At 34.7% G+C, this 17479-nt stretch overlaps 2 long non-coding RNA genes across 3 annotated transcripts; both read left to right on the top strand.

Moving 5' to 3' along the window:
• The first annotated feature begins 2429 nt into the window (after positions 1 to 2429).
• LOC134237763 (uncharacterized) lies at positions 2430 to 7099 on the top strand. Of its 2 annotated transcripts, XR_009985874.1 has the most exons (4): positions 2430 to 2511; positions 4605 to 4689; positions 6258 to 6408; positions 6902 to 7099. It is a non-coding gene; the product is annotated as an uncharacterized LOC134237763 (long non-coding RNA). The 2 variants fall into 2 exon arrangements; XR_009985873.1 differs by lacking the exon at positions 2430 to 2511 and having other exon boundaries at positions 4374 to 4689.
• Positions 7100 to 11803: 4704 nt separating this feature from the next.
• On the top strand, positions 11804 to 13185 carry LOC134237761 (uncharacterized). The gene is made up of 2 exons (XR_009985872.1): positions 11804 to 12191; positions 12453 to 13185. It is a non-coding gene; the product is annotated as an uncharacterized LOC134237761 (long non-coding RNA).
• The last annotated feature ends 4294 nt before the right edge of the window (positions 13186 to 17479 follow it).

The following is a 17479-nucleotide window of genomic DNA, read 5'->3' as shown; positions in this document are numbered from 1 at the left end:
TTTAAGAAGTTCAATGAAAGAACAAACTACATGTATTTAGAATTTTTATTTCAATTTTCATTACTGATTTAAAATAAAACTATCCTCTTTAGAAATTAAATAATTTTCTATAGGTATTGAATAAATCTTAATTCTAGTCGTGTATAATTATATTAAATCAGAATGACGTTAATAGATCAATGTGAAATCAAAACTGTATTTAATATTGTTGATGGGTTTTTGTGTGAAATTTGTAATCTAACGTACTACAAAGACATTTATAAGATAAATGTTTATAATTTAATTCATCACATAAAACGTTTTTTTTTTCCTTTTTTGTTTGAATATGTACGCAGATCCCCGTGTAGTAAATGCCTGCACTTTTCGCATGAAATTACAATGTAGGGTCCTAAATGCACTTGCATTATATTTAACAAACTTTAAAATTTTCAGCCATTTTTTTTTCTCCAAAGGCCATTGCTCTAGATAAAGAAAAGTCTATAATATATTGCATGATTTTGTTTTCCTTAAGAACAATGGCTTTTAAAGTAGTGCATGCTAAGGCAATCTATTAAAAGAATTAATTGTATAATTAATTCATTGTATAATTGTCACGATTGTATTTTTATGCAGTTTTTGTTGATTTCATTCTATAAAGATATGAAGTTTGTCAATACTTCAACAAACATTTCTTTATCTATATTGTACACTACTTTATTTTTATTCGCCGACATGCTACTCTTTTAAAAAAAAAAAACTTGCGTGAATAATAGACTCGATCTTCAGGTCTGTATAGGAAAGTAATTTCCGTAAGAGTAATAAACTAACCGGGATTTTATTTTTACTAGCATACCTTACCAGATTTCTTAACGAAAAAAAAAAACATTAAAAGAAATACAAGGCGGGACCAGCTAAAGCTGTATGCATAAGTACAGCCCTGCACATCAACGAGTATAGATGACTTTCGACATAATCTTTCCCATGACTTCACTAATACCAATCACGACTAAAATACTGAATTAAAATACTGTTATATTTTCCTGCCTTTGATTAGATGTTAGTTTTGTTCCACCTAGAGATATAACTCTCCTAAGAAAAAGGTTTTCAACATTCTGATTCATTCAACAATTTTACGTGTTAAAATGATGTGGGAAATTTTTTTTTAGCTAAAGGCCAAGGAGTTTAAAGTACAATGTACATATAGCAATTAGAGAAAAGTATAGCAGGTCCACCAGTAATATTGATAGCAGGCTCAAAATCTAATTAAACCCCGAAAAGGAGGGAGTTCAATTAGTAATTTAATCCCCCCCCCCAAAAAAAACACAACAATTTATTAGCAATGAATTATTAAACACCGAATTTTCAATCATCACTATTGAAATAAAAAAAACTGTTCTTGATAATCATATTATAATTGTAGCTCATTTTCATGCCTTTTAGGATTCCCGTGGAAAGTTCACAATAAAAAAAATGTGCATTTAAAAATTTAACATCTTTTGGTGTGACATTATAAATTCATAATCATCATACATGTAACAGTTAAAAGAAGCGGGGAGAGGGGGGGGGGGGTTACTTTCAGCAAGGACGGCCACTACCAACAACCAAGCCCCGAAACCCATATCCCGAAGGCAAATAAGTTGAGGTGTCAAGCAAGAAACATTTTTTTTTCTGCTCTTGCCTCATGTATTTAACGCTTTTTTTCTAAATATACTAGGCCTACACATCATATCGGCAAAAAATATTTTAGGAGCCCCTCTTTTTATTCCATGAAAAGGGGAAAACTTAATTAAATTCTAATATAAGATCTCATAATCACACTTAATCATAGTGAATGTAAACAGTTTATATTTCCCATCCTGCATCGCTCTGTAGGCGCTTTATTTCATTGGTCAATTTCCCGAGGCGCCATTTTTGGAGGATCGAGAAGGACGAAGAAGAAGGTGTAAGCAGCTGGTAAATGTGAAAAGTTAAGATGGTTTCACCACCCAGTGTCTTTAAGACTGTGGTAAATGCAATGGCCAACGATGAAGTATTAGTGTACGTATATTTTTGTTAACTTTTTACGGTAAATAGTTGTAATATTTGGCAACAACAAATCTTTACTATCGGAGGCAACTTTTGTTCTGTCGCCATTTTGAAAAGTTGGATACTTAAGTTTTAAATTGTTAAGTGTATATATTGCAGAGAGAAAGAGAGAGAGAGAGAGAAATTTGAGACAGTGATATAGCATAACTTAAATTATGGAGGCCCCAAAGGCACCGTGCATGTGCATGCTGTATGTTGTAAAATGGCAAAGCCTTTTATCATGTTTATTAAAATGTATGTTCTCTCTCTCTATATAAATGAATACTTTTCGGAATTAAAAAAAAAAATTCACCCCGCTCAAATTATCCGGATGATAATAGTTACACCGAGCATGGTTTCTTAGTTAAATTCAGACTTAGAACATCCGGTTTGAATACATGTGTTTTCTGACTTTTCAGTTTTCGGATAGCCAATTCTTGTTTTTTGGAACTTACGACTTATGGCAAGGTATAAATTTAATATTTTTGGTTCAAAACTTTGATAAAAGCATCGATATTTTTACAAAAAAGTGTCTTCAATCTCAGCTTATTCGATTATTCATGAAGGATATCCTCATCAGGACAGTTGGAATAGATTGTAGCGAATAGCATAACCCTTAATCATATGCACATGCATGACGATGAATGGAGGGAAAATATACATAAAAAAGTGAATGTAGGTGAAAGCCTGTCCACTTTTCTGAAGAGATTAGGTTTGTTTTATTGTTTATTGAAATAGTTTACTGCTCAAAAGATTTTTTTTTGTAATGTCTAACCTGTTGAGATGAAGATGTAAAAAAAGAAAAGCCTAATAGTGAATTAATATTGATAGTATGTCAAGAAATGCAAATGAATCATCAGCTTGAATTTTCAGTTTTTTCACATGAATTATTGACCTGAGTAGGTCAATGTATAGCGAATAATACATACTCTTTTCCATATCACATCCTAGCCCGAGACACCAATATCAGTCAGAGGGACAGAGGCCCTAGGGCTGATATTGGTCGAAGGTCTGATACAGGATGTGATGTGGAAAAGGGTATGTTTCATTATTTTTATTACAAACTTGGTAATAAAATACAGAACACTTCAAGTTGAGAAGATCAAGAAAATAAGTAAATAATCATGCACAATAAAACTACTTACATACATGTACACGGTATTGTCTTACTGAACAGATTTAGCTGTTATTAGGTCAAAATTGCAAATAATAACATGCTTCTTATATCTGTATATACAGGTAACTCTTGATGGCTTGAACTTCGAAGTTCTTGATCGCTTGAAGTGAGTCTCCGGTCCCGATTTTTTCCACTATATAACTAAGCAGATTTGCTCTTGATTTCTCGAACTCCTGATCCAGTCTTCACGAAAACTTTTCTGAGACACTAGCCAGTAGGGCTAGCGGATTTGACAGTATTACTAGCCCAAAGAAATTTTTAATAGCCAACGAAAAAAAAAAAGAAAGAAATGAAATTGCAGAATATTATTAACTGTTGTATCACTCTATTCCATTTAAATTTCTTACTGAATTCCTTTTCTTTTGTATTTCTTCTGCTTAATTATTTTGTTTTTCCCCTCATTTGAATCATAAATAAATAAGTTATCATTAATAAAGATTAAATTAATTTGAACAAACAAGTTTTTTTTTAGCTTTTTGATAATGTACATGTATTGTATATTAACCCCTTTTCTGGTCATTAGACTTCTCTTCCAAAGAAGTGATTTTTTTTTCATATTAAATGTTCAGATACATTGTTATAATATAAATTTGATAACAGTTAACATAGTTAACTCATGTAATCCTTTACTCTTCAATTAAATGAGTAATCATAGTTAAGCCTAATTCAATAATTCAATGGGATTTCTGCATGTATTTACCGTAAAAGAACTCTCGAAACCCTTGATCCCTCGAAGTCAAAATGCAGTCCCGCTGTGCTGTGAATTTTACTCTTGATACCTCGAAGTGGCTGTGTGTATACCAAGTTATAATGTTCAAACTTTTGCCATAACTGTATATCTGTGTGTCTGTCTGAGTGTCTGTTGTCAACTTAAACCTTCACCATAACTTTAGAACTATACGAGATAGTTGCTTCATATTTACTATGCATATACTCCACTAATAAAGTGCTTTCAAATGGCAACAAGGTCTTTAGGACAATGATTATGTGATCTTGACTGTGACCTGTATGCTAAAAAAAATTGCTTTTTCGAACGTTGTTGCTGTGTTTCACAAGCGCATCTTGTTTTTAGCTCTACTGGTCAGAGACCAGAAGAGCTTATGCGTTAGTAATGCGTCCGGCGTCTGTCTGTCTGTCCGTCTGTTTGCAAACACTACTCCTCCTTAAATTTTAGTCTGATTTCAATATAACTTGGCACACAAGTAGACTATACTAAGATACATAATTCTGTGCATCAGTTTTTGATAAGTACAAACCAGTAGAGCTACAGTCTCGACAGAGACTTCTGGTTATTTTTTTCTTCCATCCCGGTTGTTGCTAATGCTATTACATAATTAGTTTAAATTAGAATGCAATAGTACCTGGACATAATTTATCATTTCAGAGAGAAGAAAACTGTGTGACTTTAAAAGAAAACCAGTGAGATAAAATCATAGAAAATGTATGATGATTCAGGGTGTGGTCATTTGGTAAGTGGTAATTCATTCATGATTCGTATGTATGACAATTGCCTGAAAAAAAAAAGATTCTAAATTTTATTTAGATACTGAACTGTGGTATTTCAGCTGTGAGCTACAAGAAGTTTTATGTAAAAGCTAGGGCTGAAACAAATTGCCCCCTCCATGTTATGTGTGTATTGCTATGATTGACATACAATCAGTTCTCTAATAAATACACTTCAATAAAACTTTGTCGTCTCGAACCTGAATTGAACAGGAAAAAACTCTGAGATCTCTCCAAAAATTTGAATGAAAAAAAGGAAATGCTTGTTAACTGATTTCTTGCTGGTCAGTATTTTGATTACTTAAAGGAAGCTCTAAAAACTGCACACTAAAGAGTTCTACTTTAATATCAGGTAGTTTTATGAAGTTAGAGTGATCTGCCCATAGATTAAGATTATGAAAAATGTTATTTTACAGTCAGATTATTTTTAATAAATTAAATTATTTTTAGCATTATTTAAAATAAAAAAAAATAGGAAATTAATTATTTTCATAAATTTTTCCAATGTAAGTAAACAGCAATGATTTCTGCTTACAGATAGTCCATTGTCTTTGAAAATTTCTTGGGGAAATGAGGCACATACCATATGTTCTAAATGAATAAAAAAAGGCTCATTATGCATATATTTATATGAAATATGATAGATTTTTTTCTCTCCAAGGAATAATTTCTGCAAGTCACTAAGTTTTTAGAGTTTCCTTTATTTTATAGATATTCAATGAAATTATTTGAAGTATTAAATTTTGGTAAATTTTATGATACTAAAAGGTTATATGGATGAAAAAACAGCACGTGTGTATGACAATAGGGCCTAAATTTCTAATGTCTCTTAATTTTTCAGTGACATTAAAACAGGAATTGTCATCACCAATAGACAAATTTCACATTCCTAAGAGTTTTCTCCAATTGTCGGCGTATTGCTCATTTTTCCCACTTTGTCCTTTTTAAGTTACTTGTTGATATTTTCAATCTTCAAAAATATTGGACAATTACTATCTGTATCTGTATTGCCAGAGTATGGGGGCAACATGAAAATCATAATGAATATGTTCATACAGATTTTATTTCTAAGATATTGTCCCTGAAAGTTGATATGGTTAAAGAGGGAAAACAGCGTCTTAAGCCGGTTGACCCCAAATCGACCCTGCGAAGGGGAATAACATTTGTAAATGTGAAAGTCCTTTATGGTATATCATATAGATCTAAAACTGACTGAATTTTGATCAGCCAATTCATGAACATGATGAATGGATGTAAATAATGTTGGTCAATATATGTAAAAAAAAAAAAAATTAAATTACTTGTTTATATATACATTTGTGGTATCTCTCCCATTGAAGTTTATAAACTTGTTATTTATTTCTTAAATAAACTGAGCGTACATGCAATACCAGTATAAAATTACTCATAAGATACATGTATACTTAAACCATGATAAAATCATATGTGTCCAATGCAGCATATGATAAATCATTAACATACAAGTACATGTGTATATATACTGTAATACATATATATATTGCATTATTTTTAGGTCCTGTTCTGTGGATGCCCTAAGACAGTGTCTACCCATCACTCCATCTGATATCACTTGTTCTGTGCATATTTCTCTCTCAAACTTAAACTACAGAGAACCTGTGGATAGAGGATGAAGAGTGACCTTGAACTAATTTTCTAGGTCAAAGGTCAGTATCAAAATCTACTGTATATCTTTATTTAAAATCGTAGTCCAGAGTATATTTCTCCCCTGGTGTAATCTAGCTTTTGTGCAATGGGGTGGAGGGTCTGCAATGATCTTCAACCAATTTCTAGGTCGAATATCAAAATTAAAAAAAAAACCTCTCCCTAATATTTTTGTTATTGTATAGAGTATGTTTTCTCTCAAACTAATCAAACTTAAAGCAGGGTTGTTAGTATGAGATACATGTAGTAATATATTCTCAATGACATAATAAGGCTGAAAACATTATTTATATTATGTTATTTTTTTTTCACTTATCATAAAGCATTAAATATTAAAGAGATGCATTAAATGCTGAAATCATATGTATCATGGTCATGGAAAGTAATTATTGATATTGGTATATTAAAGGACATTGACTGATCTTTCAGATTTCTAAGTTATATTCAAGCATTATAATTCTGACATCATATAATAATTTTGTATGAATATTGCAGATCATAGGTGATGTGAAGAAAACCAGGAAACTGATGTTGAAAGAAGTACTTAATGACTCTTATGAATGGACTTAAATGTGAAAGACTGTTCCATTGTTTATCTAAGATATATGAATTTATTTAATATTTTGATATCATTGAAAAATTCAGTTACAGTTTTTGTACATCAAATGAATTATTAAACATATAAAATGGTAATGCTTTTTTCTTTTACATGTAATAAATTTTTTTGATAGATTTTAAAAAGAAAACGCATTATTTCACATTGCTTCCTTTAGAAAAGTTAGGGAATCTTGAAGTTTCCCTGTAATTTCCACCAGGAATGGGACTCCAGATAATTCCACCAAGTTTCTGCCACACAGAAAGTGCTACACAAGTTCCATATAGTTTCCTGAGTCAAGGAAACTTCAGGAATCATAAGGTTTCACGAGCTTCCATGTAGTTTCCCATAAAAGAAAACCTTAAGATTCCATCAAGTTTCCATTCAACGGAAACCACTACGCTCATATTCCATATGGTTTCCTGAGTCGAGGAAACTTTAGGAATCATGAGGTTTCCCGAGCTTCCATGTAGTTTCCCGTATAAGGAAACCTAAAGATTCCATCAAGTTTCCATTCCACGGAAACCACTACGCTCCGATTCCATATAGTTTCCTGAGTCAAGGAAACTTTAGGAATCGTGAGGTTTCCCGAGCTTCCATATAGTTTCCCGTAAAAGGAAACCTAAAGATTCCATCAAGTTTCCATTTCACGGAAACCCCCTACGCTCCGATTCCATCAAGTTTCCTGATTCTGGAAACCAGTGGAATCTTCAGGTTTCCCATTACGGGAAACTACATGGATGTTCGGGAAACTTCAGGTTTACAGAGGTTTCCGTGGTTCGGGATACCTTATGGAATCGGAGCGTAGGGGGTTTCCGTGTCACGGAAACTTGGCGGAATAACCTAGCATCCGCTACGGAAACCACTGGGAAACATGATGTAAACTTGAGGTTTCCATGTGGTTTCCATAAAGTTTCCCATGATGGGAAACCACTTTTTTCACCCAGTGGCTCTTTGAGCAATAAGCCCGGCTAAAAATGAAATCCGCATAAGACCTGACAAAGAGAGACCAACAAATTCTTTTAGCAAATGATTTCTAGTAACGATGTTATAGCACTCTGTCATGAAGCTCTCCACGTTTTTGCCTATAGACAATGTGCGAGAATTTGAACGATCTTTCAAGAATCCCCATGCAAGCCGTAAGTCACTAATTGGTTGTAATCAAAGGTCAAGGTCATGAATAGAACTTCTTTTGCAAACATTAGCACAAGGATTGTGTATAAATCATTTGATATATATTTTGAAAGGGTCCCAAAACAAGGTGTAAATTAAAAGCATGGAAGATTTTACTCGCTGTATAAACACTAAAACATGTCAGACAAACTTATAAACACCACATAAACATGTACCAAAATTATATACTAAATTGATGAGTACATGGTTCAACCTGCTTTAACATGTTGGATTATAAGGTATATCAAAACCCATGAGTCGCCCGCCTGGCGCAGAGGTTAGAGTGTGTGCTCTCCAGTTACAAAATAAGGGGTTGAAACTTACGTTGCGGGTTCATACCCCACTGTTGGACGTGAAGACTGGTCCTCCAGATGAGACCGTATAAAACAAGGTCCCGCGTCGCAGTAGGTGCTGTGCACGAATAAAAGCTCCCCCAGCTCAATGGCTCTGAGTGCCCAGAATAGGACAAAATTTAGAGCTCTCAACCGGTAAGTGGAGGCTTCTCCATATGAGTGAAAAATGCTGGAGAGGGACGTTTAATAATATACAAACAAGTTGCTGTTCTTTAAAAAGGACTGCAATAAGTGGACCATATGCATGCGTTTCTAACCGACATTCAATTTAAGAACATTTCTAGGTGTAGTGAGTATTCATTTAGGTTTGTTCACATTTTTTACAATGATCTGCTTACTTATGTCATGTATTCGGTGAGGACCGTTGAAAAGTGAAGATCTTTTACGTGCCAGCACCTACTGCAACACGGGACCTCTTTTTAACGGCCTCATCCGAAGAACTAATCTCCACGTCTCACTGTTAGAATCGAACCCGCACGTGATTTCGCAACTGTAGAACAGAAGCTCTTCTCATTGCGCCACGCGGGCGACTGAAAGAAAGGAGGATGCCCTAAAAGATTAAAAAAGTTAACGAACATGTAATATGTGATAGCGGATGTTGTTGAAGAGATGTATATTTTCTATGCATTGCAGAATTCTGATGTACTTAAAAAATATGATCAAAATGACCGAGAGAAATAAACAAGAAATTGGAAAACTTAGTTAATGAAGATATGGAGATTCACGTAATGACAAGTTTTCGATATCAAAGTCCATAAAAATACAAAAAACGAACCTCCATAGCATCAGAGGTGGGATCAGGTGCCATAGAGGAGTGAGTATCCACTGCCGACCGGTGACACCCGCCGTGTGCTCCTTGTCATAATCGGGAAATAACGAAAACATACGTCGTATATATCAAGGAACTAACAATTGGTATGAAAAACGTCAGTCAGCATTAAACTCAGTGAAAAATTGTATTTGCAGACAAGGTCATTGTATCGACTTTAAACGAGACTGCTGATTTTCTTGTTTAATAAACTAGTTTGTCAATAATTTTCCTCTGTTAAGAAATGTTTCATACATAGAGCATGCTCTTGCGTATCGATTCAACTGATAAACTACGTGTGCAGGTGATGAAGGTATATTGCCGCACAAGTAATAATATGCAGTATTGCTGCATAAATAAGGGAAGTTGACGATAGAAAAGTTCAAGTTATCACCTTTATCATAGAGTTTGATTGTTAGATTATCATGGGTTTCTTTTTCAAGTAAAACTGAAAAAGATGTGTCAGAATCTGTGGTTTACCTGAAACTCACTAGGATATCGTACCGACATAGGAATGGAATTTACCATTGTTTCAGTAGCGGGACAAAGGTCTTGAAAAAAAAATATTTGCAGTGTGTGTTGAAAAAGTTCGTCTGGGGAATTGATCATATGTATTCGTGACAGAAGTTTTCTTTTTATAAATAACCAAATATTTTCTATAATATTTAAGTCAGAAGACTGTGCTAGTCAGCTCATGTTCGTTCGTGATTCGTTCTTAATATTAGTGTTGTCATCTTGGAAAAAGGAACTCTTTTCTGGGAAATGGAGAGCAATAACAGGCCAAAGGTTCGTGTCCAAGATATCAATGTACTTCTCTGAATTTATGTCCTTTTAACTCGACACAATGCCCCAACACCATTGAAACATGCACCTCCAAACCATTTAAATGCTGAACTTGCGGCCATTTTGTCTCGTCGCTAAGTTTGATCTCCAACCCTCTCCATCACTTTTCCACATATACACACGGTTATTTTCATCAACACACATTAAAGAATCGTCGCTAAAATGCACTTTGACCACTGGTTTTTACAGTCCACAATCTTTTCTCTCTAGATCACGACAACCGCTTCCTTCTGTCGACAGTTTGATGAAACTTTTTTCCCGGTATACACTTCTCTAGAATCCCTTTTCTTTCCATCGTCGTTTGATAGTCTTTTTTGACACGGACTTTGGTCTATTTTCATTGAATCATGTGGTAATTTCTGCAAGGGTAGCTAGGCGATCCTTGTTGATGATCTTCTGCAGCATCCGAAATTCCCGATCGCCTATGGAACGGGAACTGGGTGATTTCGGGTGGTTTTTGAGCGATTTGGTTGTTTGAAACTTACCAACAACTCGGTAAACTGAAGCTAAAGATCGGTTGATGCTTCATGCAGTGTTTGACAACTTTTCTCCATTGGAATAAAGTTCTACAATGACTTCATTCTTCGGTAGTGAAATTTCTGGACGTTAAGCCTCCATTTTGTTTAACATCAATAGAAAGACAATTACTTTGAGCAGACAAATACCGTATATTCGGTGTTTTTTTTCGCGTGTATCAAATTTTGCGAAAAAATTCAGATTTGTACATTTTTTTTTTAATTTGCGTTAGTAATTTTTTGCGATTTCAAACAAAAAAAAGGTTACGTTTTTTTTTTAGAATGGGAAATTACGTCTCTATAACAACACAGTCTTGATTGGAAAGTTATCTCTCTTTCTATGCCTGCCAGATATAATGTCAAATCTTAAAAAAAAAACGTTTTAATTATAAATTTATAAATAAATAACGAAATACGCATGCATCTATATTAACATATTACACAACAATATGCATGTACACTGTTATAAATTATTGTAGAAAGCGCCTGTGTTTTCGTCTCTTGAGCTTATAAGTCCAAAGATAAGTCTTCAAGAATACCACTCTCGATGAAGCCGTTTTTTATTACTTCTGGTTTAGATTTTAAGTGATTATAAAATTTCAAAAGCCATTCCTTCATTCTAGTGAGAGATAAGTCAACGTGCACGCAACTTTTTTTTTTCGTTTTTCGATAGATTCACAACGTTCACACGCGTAGACTTGCTGGAACTCCGATTTCAAGAAATCCTTGGAGCCCTTATTTACCGACAAATCCACAGGCTACAGTTTGTCTGCGCAGTTTGGGGGAATTATAGCATACAAAAGCCTTTTTGACTTTCAAAGACTGCGAAATTATTTCTTAATTTGTCATCTAAAGCAATAAAAAATTAACTGGCTTTTCTGGCCAAGCGGCAGATCGTATTCTTCTATGACATTGGTTATTCAAGGACAGATGATTTTATTCACGTATTCAAACATAGTGCTATCGTTGGCCCAATGATTTTACAGAGTGTGTTATATGAAACATGTCCGGGAATGTTGTTCCGGGGTGACACTTGTCAGTTTTCCCTCTGTATATCAATTGCATGGGAAGGAAATCTCCCGCCATTGATCCAGCAAATGTCCCTATAAGGCGACCATAATTTGATTTTTAGTTTTACGGATCCGCCGACTCTAAAAATTTGCATTTCAAAAAAAAAATAAAATCGGAATTTTTCAATCCGCTCGTGTCAAACCTGTGTTTTATAAAAGCAAATCAGTCAGAAACGTAATAAAAACACATGTGCAGAATGGTAGAAGAAAGTGAGCTGTCAACTTTGATTTTATCAAGAGTCTACCAATTCTGAACCCTCCCCATTGCATGTCTCTCTCCATTTTTTTAATTGCTGTTTCTACCGATTTCGAAAAAAATCCGGATTTTTTTTACTTCTTCGATTTGTAAAATACCGACAAGTCAAAACAAAAATGGCGGTCATGCAGTGTTTACCGGTAGCTAATCTGTTTATTGCCACTGATAACAGGTAATAATCAAGATGTCAACTGTGCTTCCAGATGTAATTGCAGTTGTAATTGCTCATTATCCTCATAAAAAGTGTTTTTTATCAAAGACAGAGATACCAGATGTGGAAATTTTGCATAAAAGGACGGTAAATAACTATATGAATTTACTTGATACTCTGCTGCAAACAAGTTTATATGCGCCTAAAACAAAACAATTCCTCCATAAATAATACGGTGATCAGGAAAGACATGAACTACAGTACTTTATAATTAATTTAAAGAGGAAATGAAAGCAAGTACATGGTAACTAATAAAGAGTCTGCAGAGGGAACACCGCGGATTATGAGATTCAGTGACTTAGCAAATCCTACATCAACACCAGATAATAAAAGCCCTTGAAACTGCAGAGCAACTTGACAGTACCTCTAGAAGACTTCTTTGAATTTATGTAGCTAAACAGGGAAATAAAGTTTCTGAATTTCAAAATATATTGATATTAGCAGATTGGAACAGGACTACAATAATGCTTTGATATCATATGTACTAAGAGTAAAAAAAAAAGAATGCAGGATCTAAGAATCCATCTAATTCATTCTCAATAGATTACGCATGTTATTTTTTAAAAATGTATAAAGTTTTAAGTTTGGCTAACAGGTACTTCCAATTCCTTCAATTTCAGATCTTTGTTAAATCCAGGAAACAGTTCTCTTGCTCCGTATAGTGAGAAAAATCCATTCATCCATCAGTTAAAAGCTGGAAACTCAGACCGTCTGTAGAATATTATTAATTCGTTTGATAGCCAAGTTAAACTTCGATATTTACCCTGAATATTATTCAAATGACACTCAAATGAATGTGCAAACTATACAGTGAAGAACATAATTAAATTTTTATAATTTCAAATATTACATGGTACTCATATTAAACAATGTTTGAATTAAAAGTTGTAATTTTTATAAATAACAACATTTATACATGTAATGTGTATTAATATTAAAAAAACATATCTTGTAAGTTGTTTTTTGTTTGTTTTATACTACAGTGAAATGTGTGACTTTTTATATGTGAAAAAGGTCGTTGCTAGCATGATTTTTTGTCTTTTTTTTTTTTTTTTTCGTCCTCCGACTTGACCTTTCTTGAAAAAAAATCCGTAAAACTAAAAATCAAATTATGGTCGCCTAAAGAAAGACCAGGTATTAACAAGCGGTCTAATACACAGTGTGTACCGTTGTCAAAAAACAAAACATAATTACAGTGATAGAGTTAAGATACCAATTAATTGATTGACTTGTTTAATGATAGACTGCTTATTTAGTTTAGAGTTCCTGTAATTTGCCTTTTATCGTTGATGCCACAAAGTTCAACTCGTTTAGAGCCCTGGTCCACTGCGAGGCGGGAACAATACGTAATCCAGTTTGGTCTCAATTAATTACTAATTGAGGGGGATATCGTTTGAATCAATTTTTGATTTCACGTTTTGAAGAAACGTTTCCTTTTCTTTCTCTAAATTTTTAACAGGTATGACTTTCTTTAAGGTTGTGTCTTTACGTTTAACCATCCCCTTGCGTTTAAGCAGACACTGCCCATGATTTTGTAAGTTCGATGTCACTACCATTTTAGCAAACACTATGCCTTTACAATGGTCGTATTAATAACTATAATAACAAGAGGCCCAGAGGCCACATCGCTCACCTGAGCAATTGGCTAGGAAAAAGCACATATGAGATCAGAACTGAAAGTTTACTGAGTAGGGGGGGCTTGAATTTTAACCTCCCAGGGGTCATGATTTGATCAAACTAGAATCTACACTACCTGAGGATGATTCACTATAAATATCACTAAGCATGGCTTTGAATTACTTGAAAAGAAGATTTTAAAAGGTTTCCCTATATATTCCTATGTAAAACTTTGATCGGCCATTAGGCTCCATCCTACCCCTGGAGGTCATGATTTGAACAAACTTGAATCTACACAACCTGAGGATGACTTCACAGGAGTTTCATCTTTCATGTCTCAATTGTTCCTTAGAGGAAGATCTTTCCTATATAGTCCTATGTAAAACTTTGATCACTCATTGTGGCCCCACCCTACCCCTAGGGATCATGATTTGAATCTACACTACAAGACAATGATTTCACATGAGTATCATCTTTCCTGGCCCATTGGTTCTTGAGAAGAAAATTTTTAAAGATTTTTCCTATTTAATCCTATGTTAAACTTTGATCGGCCATTTTGACCCCATCCTACCCCTGGGGGTCATGATTTGAACAAATTGAATCTACACTACCCGAGGATGATTCCACATGAGTTTCATCTTACCTGGCCAAGTGGTTCTTGAGGAGAAGATTTTTTAAAAATGCCATTAATTTTTCTCTAATTCATAATTATCTCCCCTTGGAAAAGGGCATGGCCCTTTATTTGAACAAACTAGAATGCCCTTTACCCAAGGATACTTTGTAGCAAGTTTGGTTGAAATTGGCCCAGTGGTTCTCGAGAAGAAGATGAAAATGTGAAAAGTTTACAACAATGACAACGACGACAACAACGACGACAACGACAGACAACGGACAAATTTTGATCAGAGAAGCTCACTTGAGCCTTTGGCTCAGGTGAGCTAATTATATACGAATGTCTGAACATTTGAATCAAGCTCTGATCCAAGAAAACACTTTAAAAAATAACAACTTTACATTCCTGTCTCTTGAAAAATCGTAATAAAAAAAAATCACGCCCCCCAAACTAGCCAAATTAGCCGGGGAAAAGGCCTAGGTAAATTTAGAAACCCCTAATTTACCTTATTGGAGTAAAACCTTACTTTTAGTTTTAATGCATAATAAAATTTAACAGTCCTGGAGCAACAGACGACGACAATTTTTGTCCAAATGCCTTATCTAAAACTAACAACAAATTAATGCTTTCAAAGATTCCCGACTGTTTGCCCAGTGATTTTTTGATTCTATAATATGAAATCCGTCCGGAGACTTGAATTTAGGGTGGCATTGAGTCGTTTTCCCCATGTATAGTAGTTGGAAGGGAAGGAATGATCCATCAAAAGTTCCAGCGAATGTAGCTGTAACCGAGATGCAAAAAAATCATTGATCGGTACTATAGATCAGGTGTAATTAGACTTCAGTTTATGCAAGGAACGCGGCTAATTTAATTAATTGTCAATTGATTTTTAAATAAAAAATGGCTGACATACCTGTTATCTGGTGTTTGTCCTCCGATCCGGCTATTTTACCCTCTTTGAGCCCTCTTGAGTCATGGTCCACTGCAACACTGTGACAACATGTAGACCAGTCTAATCTCAGTTGATGATTAGCAAAGGGGGGATTCCATACTCTAGGACACGACGTGGAACTTGAAAAAGAAATTTGGATATCTCCTCATCGAAATTTACGCTGATTGATTTTTCGCGATTCGGAAATCGTTGCGAACAAAGCGGAAATTGGGAACACGCGGAAAAAAACCTGATATACGGTATATGACAAAATTCAATCCTGCCACACTCCCCCTTCTTAGGATTTAAATGATTATGTCATTTATTCACAAATAATTCAAAATATAAAATATAAAATAAAACATAAAATAACATAAAATATAACATGGAAGGAATAAAAATTCAATTAAGCAACAAAGGTTAACAGAAGGAAACATGAAAACTATAATGTTTATGTTTTCTTACTTGTCTTGCGGCTCCTTGGTTCTCACAAGCGACTTGCAATCCTCTTCTTGTGTTACCGCTTGGTCTCTTGCATTCGTCTCACTGCTTCCTACGGAGAATCCTGTTGCTGCTTGCTTTGCCTTGCTTGCTCATCTCTAAAGTGCTTCCTGGCGTCCAATACTGCCAGTATTGGGGCAAGGGGCTTAGTTCCTTGTCCCGGATCTTGATATTTCAGATTACGGACATTCTGTCCCATAGGATTGAAGTCTCCTCCTTGTCTTTGTCTTCCATGCCGAAAGACTTGATTCTCCCTGTTGCTCGAATACCTTGCAGTGAAATATCTGAATGTGTGGTTGATGGATCTCCCTGAAATGCCCCTTACATGCTTTATAATTGATAAACCAAACGACGCAATGCACTGCTCTCAATGGTCTGCAAGGCAGACCATGCGCCTTCCTGCTACACAGGTCGTATGTCGTGAGCTAGGCTAACTCATCCACCTCTTCTTGCATAACCAATATATCCATAAGGTACGGCCAAGGAGCAAATATATGAAAAAATAGTCGTACAACAAATACTAGATATTATTCAAAAGAAATTAATTATGCCAAGTTTTTACTAGAGTATTGGCATAAGGCGCCAACAGTCTAGCTTATATTTCCATGACATAATAGATAAAAACTAGTTTCCAAATTTGAAATGTTGATTTGAGAATTGCAAATTAATGTTATATTATAATTCTAATAGGGCGAATTATTTTACGGACAAGTTGTCTTTGGGGCGAACTCTCTAGAATTCTCACGCATGAGTATCCTGACGTATGCCCAATTGCATCCGGTTTAACCCTGTTAATATATGGATCCACGCAAATAGGAGAGTTTACTATGAAATTTTCGCCAACCCTGGTATAAGGTGACGACGAACACGCAGGTCTACATGTTTGGTAAACACAGGTACAAACAACAAGTATGTGAACAGCTGGTAAAACACGTGGTGAATACTGTAGTTTACTTGAAAGGATTCGACTAAAATGGGAAACGTGCTGGCTCGGGTGGATGGCTATTAAGTCAGGGTGAAAGGTCATAGTAGATATATTTATATATGCAATTTCACTACAGTCTGCATGAACACTGTACGTACAAATATTATTATTTTCCTCAAATTGATTCCATTGATACCTTGTTGCTTCTTTTTTCCTTCAAACACCTTAGTTTCTTTAACACTTATATATGGAATTGTTACATAGTAATCTCTCAAACTTGGATCTATAGATACATGGTTACATTTACGACAATATCCGATTTTATACAAAAATATTTCCATTTCTATTTTTTTTTCTCTGTGATATCTCTTTGAAAGTTGGGGGAGTTTATTTCTTGATAAATCTGCCGGAATGTAAATTAGAAAGGTTGATAGGTTAGCAGCTAAAGAGGCCTAATACGCATGCAAATCTTGTGCCCATCTGTCTCTGTGTCTGACGCTTAGGAGGCCAAATGTGCATGTAAATCTCGTGCGGCTGCCTTTGGGTTTGACGTCGGTGTGGAGGACTATTGAAATTGGCATGGAAGTCCTCGTGTGATTTAAATCTATAGTCTACATTTTTAAAGTCTAAATCTACTGACTATTGAAATTGGCATGGAAGTC

Source organism: Saccostrea cucullata, unplaced genomic scaffold, assembly GCF_032062105.1.
Source record: "Saccostrea cucullata isolate Sc308-1 unplaced genomic scaffold, CSIRO_AGI_Scuc_v1 ctg12270, whole genome shotgun sequence".
NCBI classification, from domain to species: Eukaryota; Metazoa; Mollusca; class Bivalvia; order Ostreida; family Ostreidae; genus Saccostrea; species Saccostrea cuccullata.
The sequence above is the reverse complement of the archived record's forward strand: the minus strand, read 5'-3'. Positions and strand labels throughout refer to the sequence as shown.